This window comes from Erythrolamprus reginae, chromosome 1, assembly GCF_031021105.1.
Source record: "Erythrolamprus reginae isolate rEryReg1 chromosome 1, rEryReg1.hap1, whole genome shotgun sequence".
In the NCBI taxonomy this organism is placed as follows: Eukaryota; Metazoa; Chordata; class Lepidosauria; order Squamata; family Dipsadidae; genus Erythrolamprus; species Erythrolamprus reginae.
Genome location: NC_091950.1, coordinates 133731179 through 133750265, shown reverse-complemented (window position 1 = coordinate 133750265; position 19087 = coordinate 133731179). Strand labels below are relative to the sequence as shown.

General features: G+C 41.1%; 1 protein-coding gene across 1 annotated transcript in view; it reads right to left on the bottom strand.

Annotated features, from left to right (window-relative positions):
• SLC25A22 (solute carrier family 25 member 22) overlaps positions 1–10962 on the bottom strand; it is a 93653-nt gene extending 82691 nt beyond the window's left edge. Inside the window, exon 1 of the mRNA XM_070765402.1 lies at positions 10574–10962. The gene's annotated coding sequence lies outside the window, so the exon portion shown is untranslated. The remainder of the gene's footprint in view (positions 1–10573) is intronic.
• Between the last annotated feature and the right edge of the window lie 8125 nt (positions 10963–19087).

Sequence of the window (19087 nt, the reverse complement as noted above, 5' to 3'; positions counted from 1 at the left end):
TGCCTCCTTCTTGGTCTATTATTTTCACGTAACATTTAGGAATACCATAACCAGTTATATGAAGTAAAATCCAAAATGGAAATTCTTCACATGCAATCGGAGAATTGGAGAATATAAATCTGAAGTTAGATAATAAGCAATGTTATTTCTGAGGACGTGTGTGAATGGTGCAGTATGGAAACTTCTCATAGAATTCCCCTTAGAAATATATACTGCTCCAAAAAATAAAGGGAGCACTTAAAACAACAGAATGTAACTCCAAGTAAATCAAACTTCTGTGAAATCAAACTGTCCACTTAGGGAGCAACACTAATTGACAGTCAATTTCACATGCTGTTGTGCACATTCAACTTTGTACAGAACAAAGTATTCAATGAGAACATTTCATTCATTCAGATCTAGGATGTGTTATTTGAGTGTTCCCTTTATTTTTTGAGCAGTGTATAAAGAATAATATAGAGACCAAAATACAAGCCCAAACTTTAAAACTAGCCCGGTTAGTTTTTTTAAAAATTCAGATTCCCTAATTTAAAACCCTGTAAACACCTTTCTATTCTTTCAGAACTTCAGCTTGAGCTTTTCAAGGTGCACATTTTTTTTGGACTGCCAAATAGTTTAATTAAAAAATCAGGGTTAAGCAAGTAATTGCTCAACGTGCTATGTGAACCTATTCATATGCTGCAGTTAATACTAGCACCCAACGGATATTTTTAATATTCCTCGCAGGAATATAGGCTGCAAGACCGTTCCTTGCAGCCCTTTTCTGTTAATATATGTGGCATTTTATTTGATTTTTAATAAATATTTAACAGTTCTGCCATGCAATGTATCAGTGTTCCCTCTAATTTATTTGGGGGGTGGGAGGAAAAGTATAGTGTCTGAGCGGCAGTCCCTTCGGGATTGGGCGGCACAGAAATAATAAATAAACAAACAAACAAACAAATAAAAAACCCACCCTGTTTTGCCTCAGAGAATTTCAAAATAAAATACTGTACTGTGCGTCTATAACAGTGAGCTCATAATAGGGCAACTCTATCAATATCAAAATGCCACTTAAATAGTTGAGCTAGTTTCAAACTAGATTTTGATTTTCTTTCTCTCTTCCTTACTCCCATTCTTTTTCTTTCTCTTTTCCTTCCTCTCTTTTTTCTATCTGTTTCTCTCTCTTCCTCTCTCTCTCCTTCCCTCTCATTCTTTCCCTCTCGGCTTCTGGGCAGGTTTGGAAAACTCTGAGTTGATGATGATTTTTAAGTGAGCGATTGCTCACTGCTCAGCTTAGAGGGAACTATGCAATGAATGCAGGGTAGCAAATTTAGTTTGTTCTCTGCATTTGTGATTTGTTTTCTTAGTTATTAGTTTTCCCTTTGCTGCTCAAATGTTCTCCCTCTGCTTGGCCTCCTTGAAAATGAAACATTGTGCAACACTCAGCGAAACCAGAGTATAGAGTGGAAACCAACACAATTTAGGCAGAACACTCTCTACTTCTGCATTGTCTGGCTCTTAAAGGTTTAGAAAACCAATTTTTCCTCTAGCAAGCACACCACCTCAAAATAGAAAATCAATGGAAGGCACAAATGTAAACCTTGCTTTCTGAAATGCTAAAGGTGACAATGAATCTTAGCCTGAGTCCGTAAATTAACAACTACTCTATCAAACATTAAATACTGTTCTGTAACCTTTAGAACAATGAATATATGTGGACTTCAATAACCAGAATTCCCCAGCCATCATGAAGAACTGCTTTATTTATTTATTTATTTATATTTATTTATTCATTTGTCCAATACACAAATACATAGGAAGAAAAATAGACATGTAGTAATATACTGTATATAAGGGTAAAGTGAAAATAGAGGAGAGGATATATGAAAGGAAGAGAATATATATGGTAGGTGAGAGAAAGGAAAGACAATTGGACAGGGGACGAAAGGCACACCAGTGCACTTATGTACGCCCCTTACTGGCCTCTTAGGAACCTGGAGAGGTCAATCGTGGAGAGTCTAAGGGGAAAATGTTGGGGGTTAGGGGTTGACACAATTGAGTCCGGTAATGAGTTCCACGCTTCAATAACTCGATTGTTGAAATCATATTTTTTACAGTCAAGTTTGGAGCGGTTTGTATTAAGTTTGAATCTGTTGCATGCACTTGTGTTGTTGCGGTTGAAGCTGAAGTAGTCATTGACCGGTAGGACATTGCAGCATATGATCTTGTGGGCAATGCTCAAATCGTGTATTTAGAAGCACGTTGTATATGCATGTCTTTGTTCTAGAGCAGTGGTTCTCAACCTTTCTAATGCCGCGGTCCCTTAATACAGTTCCTCATGTTGTGGTAACCCCCAACCATAAGTCTAGCGCCAATTCTCCCAAAAGAGCTTTAAGCAGATTGGCAGGAAGGTCAGAGGGATACCCCCACTGTAAATGCTTGGTTGGATTGTAAAAATATGTTCCAAGACACAAGAATAGAAACTTCAGTTCCTAACACCATGGGAAATTTGTCTTGTCCCATGGTCTTAGGAGACCCCTGTGAAATGGTCATTCGACCCCCAAAGGGGTCCCGACCCCCAGATTGAGAACCAATGTTCTAGAAGTATGTTTGGAACCACTCATAACATTTTAAAAGAATATTGGTTATGCAGTTGCATGGGGAATTGATTTTATTCTTGAGCAAATCATACGTCTAGGCATGTTTTGATATCCAATTCCTTTATTCACTAGGTCACATCAGTTAAGGCAGTGTTTTTCAACCAGTGTGCCGTGGCACACTAGTGTGCCGTGATACATGGTCAGGTGTGCCATGGGGAAATTAAACATGGGTCCCCAAACTACGGCCCGCGTGCTGGATATATATATTATATTTATTTATTTATTTATTACTTAGATTTGTATGCCGCCCCTCTCCGAAGACTCGGGGCGGCTCACAACATGTAAAAACAAATCATAAGCAATCAGACAAATTTAAAATATTTAAATATTTAAAAAACCCCATATGCTAACAGTCATACACACAGACATACCATGCATAAATTAAACGTGCCCAGGGGGAGATGTTTCAGTTCCCCCATGCCTGACGGCAAAGGTGGGTTTTAAGGAGTACTGTACTGTACTGTACTGTGTTAGAGTGTCATTTCATGTCATTTTGGTTGGTGGTGTGCCCCGGATTTTGTAAAAGGTTGAAAATCACTGGGTTAAGGGATTTATGGAAATATAACAAGGAGGAAGCTAACCTCACTTGAAGATACCACTATAGGCAAAGTTGGCTCTTCTATGACATGTGGACTTCAACTCCCAGAATTCCTAGGTTAGCATGATTGGCTCAGGAATTGTGGGAGTTGAAGTCCACAAGTCATAAAAGAGCCAAGTTTGCCTACCCCTACACTATACCATAGGGCTGGTGCTATGGCAGAGAAGGCCTGCCTCCTAGAACCAGCCAAATGTAACTCCTTGGCAGATGGCACCTGAAACATAATTCCTGTGTGGGTGGGTGTAATTAGGGACAGATGGCTCCTAAAATAACTGGTCCTATGTATGATGTTCATACACTATCAGCTGCAATTCAGGAAAAACTTCAGTGGGGGATTTTTTTTTAATTGGTTCACAAGTAAATGATAATCGGTCAGCAATCACAGAGAAGACAGAAGTGTTCAATTTGAAATCTGGAAATAAGAACAAGGTTGTGGCTCAACCACCAGAAGAAGAATCTCAGAACTAAGAATATAGGCCAATGTGATAATATAACTATCGCTGGAGATGAAGTAGAAATACCTGATTTGAAATTGCTGATAGATCAATGACATTACTTCGGTCTAATTCAGCTCCCTGGGTTGCTAGAAAGAAGATTTTTTTTATTTTTTTTATTTTAGGGATAAATATTCTCAAAATTTGGAAGATGTAATTATTTTCTCCTTTTGAACAATTAATTATTTTCTCCTTTTGAACAATGCTATTAGGAACTTGCTGTGTGCTTTGCTTAGCTACCAAATAAATGGGAAGGAAAAGCATTAAGCTAGAAAAATCAAGTTCTTATCTGATTATTCACAGAGAGAAATCAGGAACTTTATGTGCATTTCATCACTTCATTTCTATGAGGTGCTTAAGGCAAGGATGTAAGATAACCTTGTATAAACCTTGTTTAAAGAGTATTAACTAAGAGTACCAACCCACCATCTTCTACAAAATTTACCACTACCTTATGAAATTGGCTGCCAGCAATATATGCTAGATCCTGCACCAGTAGATATTACAATAAGCAAAGAGCAGATGATCAAGGAGAGGTTATACTTCTGAACAGACAACATTAACGAAAGGGAAGAGAAAATGCAGAGGAACAAAATGCTGAAACTGATCTTTCGGTTAAGCACATGTGTTAGTTAGTTAAGAATTCAGCAGATTACAAAAGACCTGATTAAAAAAAAGACACGTGCCAAGGGACTTCAGAATGCCCAAGTTGAAGAAAAAAACATGGTGCCTTTGAATTAAGTTCAAATAAGGGTGCCTTATATGGAAGGATTGATGTAGATTTCTTGGCAACCATATAGAAGACTTAGATGCCCCCTGCCAAATTTATTTGACAAGCCTATAACTCTGGATATTCCAAGATTCCTTCATCCAAGTACAGACCAGGAATTGATCTGTGAAGATCAACTAGAGTGAGGATTTGCAACCTTAGACACTCAAAGAGCCACTTGGGTCTGTTTCCCACGTAAAACAACAGGAGCCACAGAAAGTGGGTGGGCGTGGCCAACTCAACGTCATTTACTCCCACCCAGGGAACCCAGTCTCCCCCACTGTGAAGCATGCTAGCTTTCACTGTGCTGTGCAAGGCAGTGCAAGATCAGCGGGCAGTCCATGGAGGGGGTATTGTGTCTTCCCCTCGCCCCACACCAAAGGAACAGCAGCTGGGATTCTCCTTCCCTCCTACCCTTCCCCATTCCCCCTGCTCTCTTCTCACCACTCAATCCTACTTTGGGACAGAGAAGCGCATGCTGGAAATGCGTGTTGGGGCGATATTGGAGCGTGTCTTCTGGCTTGCTGAGGAGGGTGGAGCAGCCCTGACCCCTCTGCTGCCCCCACCGCGGCCACAGCCATTGCTGCCCAGGCTTGGAACAGGAAACAGAAAGTGGCATGTTTCAGAAGCGGCAAACAGTATTCCGCTGCAAGAACCATGCTGGTCTCTTTGCCTTCCAAATTGCTAATAGGGCCATTTCTCCTGGGCCATCTCCCCGCCCTGGCTGTTGTGCTCTGTGCTCAGTGGGTGAGGGGAGCACTTCCCCACACTGCCATCTTCTCTCTCCTGGCCCCGCCGATAAGGGGGGAGGAAGGCCAGGCTGGGGGGATGGCCCCCACCCCACAAGATCCACCCCTGCCATTCTCTCCCAGCCCTCTTTGCTGGTGGCAACATCAAATGTACCACAATGAAGGCTGAAGATTGTTGCCCCGCAAAGGTAGAGAGGCACGTCGCTCCTGCACTAAGGCTCTGGCCATGCCACTGCCATGACAGGACGATGGCTCTTTCATCCTTCTACCGCAACAGGGTGACAGTGAGCCACAGCAGAGGGCCCAAAGAGCCACATGCGACTCTGGAGCCACAGGCTGCAGACCCCTGAACTAGAGCTCGCCGTCTATTGAGGCCATGTTGCACTATTAAGATCAGAATAATCTGTATGTTGAATACTAAAGTTCAGTAGTCAAGATGATCTTACAGCCATTCTCTGTTGTGATTCAGCCTGAGGCTGCTCAGGGACCAGCTGTGTCTCTGCTGGCTCCATGCCCAGAGGAGGATGACAGCGCAGAAGAGGGGGCTGAACAGTCGGACGGGGGAGAGGAGAGTCAGGAATGGGATGAAGTAGAACAGCATGAGAGCCCCGGGGGGGGGGGGGGAGCTCTCCCCAGCCAGTAGCTTGGAGTCATTAGGTGATGACGCACAAGCTGTCATTGACATGAGACAGAGACCTTCAGAGCAATGAAAGGAGCAGTTAAAGAAATATTTTCACCATTGAATTAGAAACAGCTGGGTTTGGGTGTGATCCTCATCAGCAGGGTTTAAAAGGCAGGCAAGGCCTTGAAGCCATGTGGAGTGTTATCAATTGGAGTTGCGGTGACCTGTTTTGATTCTCAGCGTCTCTGATCTTGGCTTGTGGCCTCGCAGTCTGGAAGACTCGTGGGAGGCGTCTGTTTGCTATCTACAGCTTCGTCTTGGCAGCAAGAATCTGGTATTGCTTCATGGACTATTCACTTTGTGTATATATTTGAAGTTCCAGCGTTTTTCCTGTTTGTAAGGACATTTTCTGTTACCTGTGTTTTCCTTAAACTGCCTTTGCCTTTTACCAGTGTGTCTGGCCTCTCTTTTTGGGTTGGTATTGGCTTCTGGAGTGACCCAGACAGAACATTCTCCAGTCTCTCTAGTCCAGTGATGGGCAACCTTTTGAGCTTGGTGTGTCAAAATTCGCCAAAAAACCGAGCATAACTCGGGTGGTGTGTCACCTTGAGAAAAAAACACTCTCACTCTCTCTCACTCTCTTCCTTCCTCTCTCATCTCTCACTCTTTCTTTCTTGCTGTCTCTCACTCTCTTCCTTCCTATCTTCTCTCTCTCTCTTCCTTCCTTTCTTTCCTTCTCTCTTCCTTCCACTTTTTTCTCTTTCTCTCTTTTCCTTCCTTCCCCTCCCTCTCCCTCTCTTTCTCTCTCTCTCCCTTTATATTTATCTATTCCTTCCTTCCTCTCTTCCTCCCTTTCTCTCTCCCTCTCGTTCACTTTTCTCTCCCCTCCCTCTCTCCTTCTTTCCTCTCCTCTTTCCCTCCCTCTCTTTCCCTTCTTTCTCTCCACGTCTCCGGCGCGCAAACGGCTTTGCTAACCGGCACAAGGCTCAAGCCAGCTGCCCGGGAAAGCCCTGTGCCAGCCAGGAAAGCCGGCTTTACGGGAAAGCAGCGCGCTTTTAAAATGCGCTGCTTTCCTGCTGCAACTCTTTCCTGGGGGGGGGGCACCCCCCAAACTGGTCAGATTCAAGAAAAAGCTTATCAAGGGGGGCGGGGGTTGTAAAAATCTAGTTACGAGCCGCCAAAGGAGGAAGCAAACGGTGCGATGTCCACGCAGTTCTTTTTTCGGACTCTCTTTTTTGCGAGCCTGGCATGATTTTTTTTATTACAAATTAATAACCCCTCATACTTTATGTTTAAACTGGTAAGGGTTTACCTTAACACCATCTCCTGTAACAGCTATAAGAGGAAACGGCAATTAAGTTATTCCGCCCTCCCCGATGCGATCGACCCAAGGGGAGGGGACACCGCACACTGCTCCTGGAGGGAAAGAAGCGAAGGAGGGGAGGGGAGGTTGGAGTAGATTTCCTGGTGGAGCGATATTTGTTTACGGGATGAGCAGTTTAATGTAAGCAAAGTAGCACCCCCGGGTAAATAGCCCTGGGAGTGAAATTAAAATTGCAACTGGCGCATTTTTTTTTTAATTAGTGCAAAACAAAATTAAGGGGACTGGAAAAATAATAATAATAATAATAATAATAATAATAATAATAATAATAATAATAATTGCGCTTGCTGTACCTGCTTGCAGTCGGTGGGAAATTGGAAAGCGGGGAGATTTGCATCTTGGCCACTCCCTAAAGCTCCCCGTTTCTCCGGCTGCGTGTCACCGAAAATGGCTACGCGTGTCAGTGCTGACACGCGTGTCATAGGTTCGCCATCACTGCTCTAGTCACTGGTAACCCTTCTGAGGGAGAACGCTATGCCCAGGTGATTTTATCACTAATGCCTTCACTTTCTGGTATGATGCAAGGAAGCACAAAGGTCCACCATTGCTGATTCGGAGGTGAAAAGTTTATTTGGAAAAGACTGTGATATTCAATGTCTTGAAAGAGTCTATGGTTTGGAAGAGCGACATAAGAAGTGGGGTTTAGATCATTTATGGGAGGTTTTATACTTGATCCTATTGAAAGAACCAAGATGACTCCTAGACCTACCCCTTGGAGGATGAGAAAAACCACTTGGTTGCCAGACACCATAATGTTTATGGTCTGAGGATGGATCATTTTTCAGACACTTTATTATCATTATCTATTCTACTTGGGCTTGTGATTGTTAACTAACTGTTTCAATTTTTAAAACAGTCTTTATGTCTTTATTTATCAATTCTATTTTTTAGGATGTGAGGAATTGCGGGATGTGGGGAGGGAGGGGATATTTGTTAAACTAATAAGTACCATACTATTGTCTGTCTCATAAACTCTATATGGCCTGTTGTTATGCCCTTTGGTAAAAGGGCATTATAAATAAACAGTATTAAACGGTATAGCATCTTCCAGATGTACTGAACTGTGATTTCATAAAGTCACAACTCACGTGCTTTTCATTCTGATAATGTAATCAGTGACAATATCGAAGTCTGTTCTCTAAAGAGAAAGTTAAATGGAAAGAAAGCTGAGTGCTAAATCTAAATGTGTATGGGCAAACTTGCCAAACCAATCCGCTCACTGACTACACTATGTACTTACTGCCTATATCTTGCTGTTCTGAATATGGAGACATAAGCAAGCTATTTTATCAGATCAGGCATGTTAATGTGAGGGGGGGAGAGGAGAAAAAGTACTATGTTTTCTTCCAAGATAGTGGAGACTACATCAAAGGGGAGATGATTAAAGGATAGATTATTTCTATAAGAAGCACAAGCTGTAAACTTTTTTACCTGGTCAGTTTTGGCAAAGCTCCACTATAGCACCAGAGTCTTTTATTTTAAAATATGCCATCTTAAAGGTGTCATCTAGGCAGCTTCAAATATCCTGAATTCTGTAGTGTGATATTCCACACACACACACACACACACACACACACACAAAGTTTGGTAGAGAAATATCCAATTTTTAACGGGCTTAAATTCAGTTGCCTTTTCTCCATTATTAAAAGCTTCAGGATTAGTGAATGCATACTTAAACTAAACTCCACCCCTGAAATGTTAAATAGGGGGAGGAAGCAAGAGTCATGCTGTCAAAGGAAATACATGTACAACACATTTTAGATTGTGGTTAGAGAACCACCATAAGAAGCTGTGTATGACTCTGTAGTCGATGATTGGTATGACAATGTATTTTTAAATTAGTTTTTTAACTTTTTAATATTGGATTTGTATTTGTACTGTATTATTGTTATGTTGTGAGCCGCCCCGAGTCCTCGGAGAGGGGCTGCATACAAAGCTAATAAATTATTTAATAATAATAAAAATAATAATAATAATAATAATAGAAACATAGAAGTCTGACGGCAGAAAAAGACCTCATGGTCCATCTAGTCTGCCCTTATACTGTATTTTATCTTAGGATGGATATATGTTTATCCCAGGCATGTTTAAATTCAGTTACTGTGGATTTATCTACCACGTCTGCTGGAAGTTTGTTCCAAGGATCTACTACTCTTTCAGTAAAATAATATTTTCTCATATTGCTTTTGATCTTTCCCCCAACTAACTTCAGATGATGATGATGATGATGATGATGATTATTATTATTATTATTATTATTATTATCTCTGTAAAGTCACAGAATAGCTTAGGCTCCAAATTTATATGTTCCTTTCGCAGTAAACCCCACTGGACTTTGGATACACAGTGCTGAGTAAACCTTACAATCAGACTTTCAAACACCCGGAGGATGAAGCAGCAGAAACTGGCAAGGTTTTTTAAACCCCCTACCCACTTCAGCCTCCATGTTTCCTGGACCACCTCCTCCTCTTCCTCCTCCTCCTTCCTCCTCCACCACCACCAAACCCTTTCTGATGTTCTCTGCTGTCCAAATCCCAAATAAAAGCATTTTTAAAACCTATCTGGTACAGCTTCCCGGCATGGGAAGCAATGAACCCTTCAAATAGGTGTCAAGTGTAGTCCAACTCTTACTCTCCCCTTTCTGGTTGGGAGTGATGAGGGTGGCAGAGCAATTTTAGTGGGAGGTCACCAGCTGAGAGAAGTCTGGAGGAATAGCAGCAGCAGCAGCAGGAGGATAAATATTCTTGGAAAGCCAAAGAGACTTCGAGCTTCCTATGCTTTATTTTTCTTTTTTGGGGGGCGGGGGGGCCAGGACAAATCCGAACCCCATTCAAACTTTCCACCTTCTCCAGGCATTTGCTGAAAAGGAAGTGAGGATGGCAGTAGTAAGGACAGAGACCCCGCCGGCCTCCAGGGCAAGGATGGGCATGATGCAACAGATACGCTGGGAGGAGGGGGATCTCTCCGGCGGAGTTCCGACCGAGAATACGCCCTTCCTCGCCGTCGCTCGGGGATTAACCGGGCAGTTCATCGCAGGCACCGGCCCTTGTAATCCGGCCGCTCCGTTCCGCAAGCCCGTGGGAGAAATGCGGGTGTGCAAAGCCAACGCGCTGCAACGGGTTTCAGGAAGGGGGCTGCAACCCACCTCCCACCCCTTCAGCAGCGCTCACAAACCGCGACTACCCGTGGTAGACCGGGACGAAGGATCTCTGCACAACGCCGAGCCTGCCCAGATCTATATACAGTATATCTGCATCCACGAGCAAGCCCAGAAAGGAAAAGGCAGCGGGGGTGGAGGTGGCAGCAAACACTCACCGTTGCGGTCCTCTGCTTCTTGCCCGCCTCTGCCTGGAAACTCCCGAGGAAACCCGCCAATCCTCCGGCTTAGCTGCCTCTCGCCTTCCCCTCCCTCCACTCCGGCTTTTCCTTCAAGTGGTACAGACCAGGATGTCCGTGGAGGGTGGTGTGGTGTGTGTGTGTTTTCTCCCCCTTTTCCTTCAGCTCCAAGCTCACGCGCCGCCTTCGGTGGGTGGCGGGAATGGCAGCGCCTTTCGGCTCGCTGGCTCTCCCGGTTTACGCACGAAAGTTCGCCTCCCCCACCCCCCACCGGAGAGAGCTCACGTGAAGCCGACCGCGTCAGAGCTGGCCCTCGCCGCCCTCACGCCTCTCACTTCGCTCCGGCTCCCGTCACGGCACGCGCCTCCTGAGAGGAGGGGTGAGGCGGTGCCCTGCCCGCCCCAAAGAACAGGCATCCAAGGGGGGAAAAGTACCCGAGCTCTCTCTAATAAAAGAAAGAGTGACAAACCCGGCCTTGGCTGAGTCTGGCTGTAGGGATTCAGCAAATAAATAAAAATAAAATAAATACACGAAGTACTGGGGTGGGTGGGTGGGAATCATATACTGTATACGATTTATATATACAGTATATTGTTTCCTGATTACTTATTTGACCCCTATGACAATCATTAAGTGTTGTACCTCATGATTCTTGACAAATGTATGTACACTGAGAGCATATGCACCAAAGACAAATTCCATGTGTTTCCAATTACACTTGACCAATAAAGAAGTAAGTAAGTCAAGTCAGTCAGTCAGTCAGTCTCTATCTATCTATCTATCTATCTATCTATCTATCTATCTATCTATCTATCTATCATCTATTACAGTGCTTCTCAATTATTTTCAGTTATGCCCAGTGATGGGCTACCAAAATTTTTACTAACACACTGTGGGCGTCACTTATGCATTTTGTTTCAACATCTTTCAGTGCAAATTGGGTGCTTTGGGGTGGAGCTCCAAAATTTGCTACCTGAACTGTGTTCCTGACCATTTCCATCCGAGCCCATCACTGGTTACGGCCACCCCAGGAAAAAGTAAACATTTCGCACCCGCTCCAACTCTCCGCCAGGACAATTGTTTGCAATATTCGGCATGTTTTCGCTGAAAAAACTCAAGCAGTTTATCAGTGTGATACGGGTGTAATGTGTTTAAGTGACGCTGTATTTGGCTTCATGCTGTCCACTGCTAACGTTTTTAGACACAGTAAACATGCTGCTTTTTCCTCGTCTCCCAGCATAGTCACAGTGAAGCTAAGCGCTACATACATAGAAACATAGAAGACTGACGGCAGAAAAAGACCTCATGGTCCATCTAGTCTGCCCTTATACTATTTTTTTTATTTTATCTTAGGATGGATATATGTTTATCCCAGGCATGTTTAAATTCAGTTACTGTGGATTTACCAACCACGTCTGCTGGAAGTTTGTTCCAAGGATCTACTACTCTTTCAGTGAAATAATATTTTCTCATGTTGCTTTTGATCTTTCCTCCAACTAACTTCAGATTGTGTCCCCTTGTTCTTGTGTTCACTTTCCTATTAAAAACACTTTCCTCCTGAACCTTATTTAACCCTTTGACATATTTAAATGTCATACACTTTGTCATATTTCCTCATTTTACCTTAAGACATACAGTACTTATGTTTGTCTCATTATCTCTGCCTCTTTCCTCCTTTCTTTTCATCCCTGTTAAATATTTTTGTATTAATTAATATGTTCAATATTTTTCCATGGTATCTCTAAAGGGTTTTGTCATCTGCACTTCATATCTCCTGCTCTGTGCTTTGTACTATTGTTCAGTGCAAAAACCTCCCTACTCCCTGCCACTAAAAAAAGGGCACATTTCCCGGGGTCATGTGTCCCCCCTGGCATTACTCTGTCCCCCCCAGGGGCCCCCCACCCCACTATTTGAGAAGCACTGATCTAATACCATATAAGGGCCACATGAGGGTGAAGTCCCTTTGCAATTGATACATATTTCTGCATGAGAAAATATACACAGGATTAAGTTGCATTTGTTAATGTACAATACTAAAAATTGTCAGGCCGCGTCCGTCCGTCCATCCATCTATCCATCTATCCAAAGCTTCACTTTCTATAGCAGTCATTCGCCTCTCATTGTTTTTAATTTTAATTCCATTGTGCTTCACTTACATTTTTAAAAATACCAGTAAAGCCAGTCTACATTTTATCTTGCCACTTTGAACCTCAATCCATTCCCTGCTGTGTTCTTCCCAGATATCTTTTTCTCAATATATGTGTTATGTTTTGTCTTCATTTGTTGTGGCTATCATTCTCCTACGCAGTCTTCCATGTTCTCTTTCAGCAATTCATTCCATCAATGTTGTCATTCTTTCCAATGGTGTCATTTGACATACTTAAGTATTGTTCACACTGTTCCAGGAAGCTTCTATATATTCATTCGTTCTGCTAAAAGCTAAATCTATCTTTTAAAAACTCTTCAATGCAGGACACAAACCTACTTCGTCTTTGTAAAATGATTGTGCTTTTTATTCTAGTTCTTCTTATTCCCCCCCCCCCTTCAATAATTATACTCGTCCTCAATAATTATACTTGATACGATCAAAAATAAGTCCTATGTTCAGATTTTCTCATCGCTCTGGTCTGGTGTCCTTAGTTAATTCTCTTAGTCTTTTATCATAAACTATCAGATCAGTCAGTTTTAGATTCACTTCTTGACCATGTGAAGTATATTATGCTTAATCCATTAACTAGTTTTTCTGAGCAGATATTCAAGCCAAATAATATTCTTAGATCTATGAATGATCCAACTTTTACATTCTTGTGTATCTATTCCTATATAGATAGAAGTCTGCATTCTTGATTGCGTTCACTCACAGTTTTCCCCAAAACTCATCCCTGGTTCTCCCGTTATCATTATTCACTGGGGTATAACATGCAACTCTATGGTCATCAGGCACCAACTTTAAAAACACTGATTCACTGGTGATGAAGCTTGCTCACAAAGAGACTGGTGTTTGTACCACAACAACTAATATCAACTTATTCAGGTCCTTTCCTCCACACCCATAACAATCTAAATGCTAACGCCATGTTTTCTGACATACATTTCAGAATAAAACCAACATAATTGCATAATTAAACCAACATGTTCCTTACGTGTATTCATCAACTACATTCCAGATGTCGGGACCAACTTCATTAAAATATGTCACTTCCTTCTCCCTTCTTTGTTTCACAAACACATAACACATCTATGTTTATTTAATTATGCTCTTTTTATCATTCCCTATTCCTACGTTTCACATCACAATCTTCTTTACCAAATAAGCCCTTAGATAACAGCCTCCACCACCAATCAAGTGTTTCAAATGACAGTTTTTAGTAAGATAGAAAGAACGTTGACTAAATTATTAAACTTAACTGTACCTCTGTAATTAGCAGCCATTCTTGCTAATGATAAATTTAGCACGTTCTGGCCAATATTTTACAAGTATAACCAAATCCCAATTTTATTTCAAGCTTTCTAATTCTATGCAAACCATAATATTTAATCTAGAAACATTGAGGGGCCCTTGGTGCTCTCTGAGCTTGGTTGTTTTCTTGCAGATGTCTCATTACTCAAACTAGGTAACATCATCAATGCTGTAAGGCAGTGTTTCCCAAAGTGTGGTACGCGAACCCCCAGGGGTACGGGAAGAGTATGGTGGGGGTACGCGTTCAGAAAAAGTTCTGAAATACATCTTGCCTTTTCCAACTTCATATTTATGTGAAGTTGCTTTTTCAGCATTTGTAGACATTAAGTCGAAAAAAAGGAACAGACTATTGGACGTAGAACCGCATCTCGGATTAAAATGAACAACCAAGGAACCAAATTATGACGATCTGTCATCTCAGCACAAACAATTTCATCCTTCTCATTGATCCAAATAAATGTTATTTATAATATAACTTTTATTTATATTTTATTATGAATAATTTTATTTTTCGTTTATTATTATTTTCTTTATGTACCAAAATAATAAATATATTTTGATTGTTATTAAAATACATCCATTTTTTTTGACAAAGGGTACTAAGCATTACGAAAATTATAGAAGGGGTACACATATGTTAAAAGTTTGGGAAACACTGCTGTAAGGAAACATCTGTAAAAAATAAGCAAGTTCAAAGAGCACCGAGGACCCCACATTTCAACCCTATCACACATTCATTGTAGTAACACATAAAATAAGCAATGTGCAGATAAGAGATTAATAAAGGAAGAGAAGCAGGATAAAGTAGTCTTGAAACAGAAGATTTTAAGGGACCTTCCAGACATAGTATATGCTTTGATTGATTTATACTTCTTATTGCTCAAGGCATTCCAGAGTTGGAAAATATCCTTACCTTTCCCTGTTTGGATGACAGCCTTTAACAACCCGCAACAAGCTTTGGAATTTAGCTGCATGGGTAGGGTAGATACCTATTAACAATATGCAAATACAAAATTAGGCTGCTGTTCTTTATACATTTGGCAACACCAGATTCAAGGTAAAGATCAAAAGGTTAAAGATCAGAACTCAACGTAAGAATAGAATAGAATTATTTATTGGCCAAGTGTGATTGGACACACAATAATTTGTCTTTGGTGCATATGCTCTCAGTGTAAATAAAAGAAAATATACATTTGTCAAGAATCACGAAGAACAGTACTTAATGATCATAGGGGTCAAATAAGCAATCAGGGAACAATAATTATTAATTAAAATCTTTAGGATATAAGGAACAAGTTACCGTCATACAGTCATATGTGGGAGGAGATGGGTGATAGGAATGATGAAAAAAATGAAGTAATAATAATGCAGACTTAGTAAATCGTTTGACAGTGTGGAGGAAATTATTTGTTTAGCAGAGTGATGGCATTTTGGAAAAAACTGTTCGACGTTTTGAGGGTAGGAGTTGAAACAGTTTATGTCCAGGATGTGAGGGGTCAATAAATATTTTCACAGCCCTCTAGATATCCTATTTAAAATCTCCCAAATATAAACTTTTGGTGATCAAACTGACTCCTCAGAATAATAATAATAATAATAATAATAATAATAATAATAATTATTATTATTATTATTATTATTAATAATAATTATTAATAATAATTATTATTAATAATAATAATTATTAATAATAATTATTATTATTATTAATAATAATAATTATTATTAATAATAATAATAATAATTATTATTATTAATTAGATTTGTATGCTGCCCCTCTCCGCAGAAACTTTAGGATTTCCAAATGTTTCCAAAACTCACTGTTTTCCAATTACATTGGACTTCAACAACTGTCATTGTAATGGTCATGCAAACTCTGATTAGAAATGGAAGACAATACAGTCTAAACAATAGTCACCAACAGATGGTCCATGGATCCCTGGTTGTCTGCAAGAACATTTGGGTGGTTCGCAGAAAAATTAGTTGTGTTTTTTTTATATTGCACTAAATCATTGGTCCTCAAACTATGGCCCCTGGAACAGATAGTGCAATGAAAGTTTGTATTGTTGCAGAGTTTCTTCCCCTCGGGATCTTTTGGTGCAGATCAGAGGGGGAAAGAATTTCAAACTTGAAGTCTGCTGCGGCCTCCAGGTCAGTGTTCCCTCTAATTTTTTTTTGGGGTGGGCGGAAAAGTATAGTGTCTGAGCGGCAGTCCCTTTGGGACTGGGCGGCACAGAAATAATAAATAAATAAATAAATAAATAAACAAACAAACAAACAAAAAACCCACCCTGTTTTGCCTCAGAGAACTTCAAAATAAAATACTGTACTGTGTGTCTATAACAGTGAGCTCATAATAGGGCAACTCTATCAATATCAAAATGCCACTTAAATAGTTGAGCTAGTTTCAAACTAGATTTTGATTTTCTTCCTCTCTTCCTTACTCCCATTCTTTTTGTTTCTCTTTTCCTTCCTCTCTTTTTTCTATCTGTTTCTCTCTCTTCCTCTCTTCCTCTCTCTCTCCTTCCCTCTCACTCTTTCCCTCTCGGCTTCTGGGCAGGTTTGGAAAACTCTGAGTTGATGATGATTTTTAAGTGAGCGATTGCTCACTGCTCAGCTTAGAGGGAACTATGCTCCAGGTACAAAGCTTTGGTCGAAAGCTGGAGGAAAATGACGCTGGCGTCGAAGAGCCAGGGGATCTTGTTCTAGTACAGACCTGGGCAAAGTGCGGCCCGGAGGCCGGATGCGGCCCGCCCGCTGTCTGTGACCGGCCCGCGGATGTTGGAAGGAAGGAAGGAAGGAGAAATGGAGGAAGGAAGGAGAAATGGAGGGAAGAAGGAAGGAAGGAAGGAAAGAAGGAGAAATGGAGGAAAGAAGGAAGGAAGGAGAAATGGAGGAAGGAAGAAAGGAGAAATGGAGGAAGGAAGGAGAAATTCTCTTTCCATGCCCTTTTGCAAAAGTCCAATAAATGCTCATTTTTTAATTGTTCATTGGTTTTATTGGCCTTTCCAATAAATTTAAAGCAAACCCCCACCCTACCTCTCAGGGGGGGGAAGGGAGGAGGAAGAAGAAAAGGAATCCAAAGCTACTTTCAGGCAAAGCCTCCACAATGTTTTCTCAACTGACAATGTAGCTCAGTTGAAGAGAGGCACCTGAAAGGAATATTTTGAAAGAGAAGTAAAGAACTGCCCAAAAGCAGAAATAAAAGGCTGTGAAAATTAGAGAGACAGAAGCTTCTCTCCATCTAGAGAAGGAAGGAAGGAAGGAAGGAAGGAAGGAAGGAAGGAAGGAAGGAAGGAAGGAAGGGGAAATGGAGGGAACAAGGAAGGAAGGAAAGGGTGGGCAATTAATTTATAATTATAATATAATTAACTCAGTTCTACCCAATAATATACAGTATTGGGTAGAACTGAGTTAATTATATTAATCCGGCCTTCTAAAACCATCCCAATTTCTCAAGCGGCCCCATGGCCAAATTAATTGCCCACCCCTGTTCTAGTAGGACTACATCATAGAACTAGCTGACCATCTCAGGAACCCGCTGAGCCTCCAGGTGTCTGTGCCTGGCCTTGCACTCCCTCAGGTCTTCCCTGTGCTTGGAAAACCTATGCTGGTAGTCTTCAGTGAAGTCTTTCTACTGAGACTCCTTGGTCAGATCCAATTTGAACTGAGCTGTTTTGCTAACTCTTTCTTGTGAAGGCTGCTTAGCTCCAACAACTGCTTACTGTTGGGGTCCTAAGAAGTCTGGGTGGGAAGGCGAGGGGAGGGTCAAGAAGCTGGTGAGGTGCCCTTCAAGATGAGTGACATAGAGTTGGCTGTGCCACCCAATCACATGACCACTGAGCCACACCCACCCAGCCGGTCATTAGGCAGATCTTATTATGGTCTGTGGGATTTAAAATTATGACTTTAGTGGTCTTAAAGATTGGTGACCCTTGGTCTAAAGAACCAGATAAGGGAAGGCAGGAAAGATCAAGTCCACATGCAAAAGTCAAATTAAACTGATTTATTGCTTGGGAAAATTGATTTATCACCCTTGGGAAAGCTTTCCAACTCAATTCCTGTGCTAATATATTAGGACTCTGGCCATTTCCACCTCCTTTCCTCTCCCTTTTTATTAACACACCCATATCTATCATATATAATAATTATTTAAAAGATATTATCATAAGCTATTTAAGAGCTGTCCTATGAAAAGCAATAAAAATATAAAAACATGGATCATTGTACTTCAGTGAACAATTTGAAGCAGTACAAAAATACCTGCTCTGCTACTTTGATTGCAGCTGATCAACAACAAATAGGGGAACATGAACTCAAGCCTTGTAGACAGTAGCAGTGTTTGCATTTCAGATACCTTCTCCATGCTGTTCTAAACAGCTTTTAATCCTGCAAGCAGCAAAGAGGTTCACTTCTTCTTCTTCTTTTTGTTAAAAAGCCTCATTCAGCCAACGTTTACTGTTACCAAGGTTTCCTCTTCAAAGTATTTTTTCTCTTTTAGAACAGAAAGAGCACATACTGAAATCATGTCATACAAAAAGAAATGCGACAGGAAGATAAGACTGGAAAAAAAAACATCTAGCAATTGTGCCCCTTGCCCAGCACTGATGTACGCCAACAAGTGCTTCTCCCAAAGTAGTTCATTAGTGGCAATTATTGAATAACTTGATGAAATCAATATATACTGCTAAAATAAATAAATAAAGGGAACACTCAAATAATACATCCTGGATCTGAATGAATGAAATATACTCATCGAATATTTCATTTGCACAACTGTTCCATTTGCACAACGGCATATGAAATTGATAAGCCAACCAGTGTTGCTTCCTAAGTGGACAGTTTGATTTCAGAGAAGTTTGATTTACTTGGAGTTATATTGTGTTGTTTAAGTGTTCCCTTTAGTTTTTTGAGCAGTGTATTAAGGGGTAAAAAGATGAGGGAAGCATACAATGGACCTGTTTGTATTTGTTGGGTAATGCTTTAATACTAAGAATGCTTTTCCATAGGAAAGTCTTCCCCTTCCTTGTGCC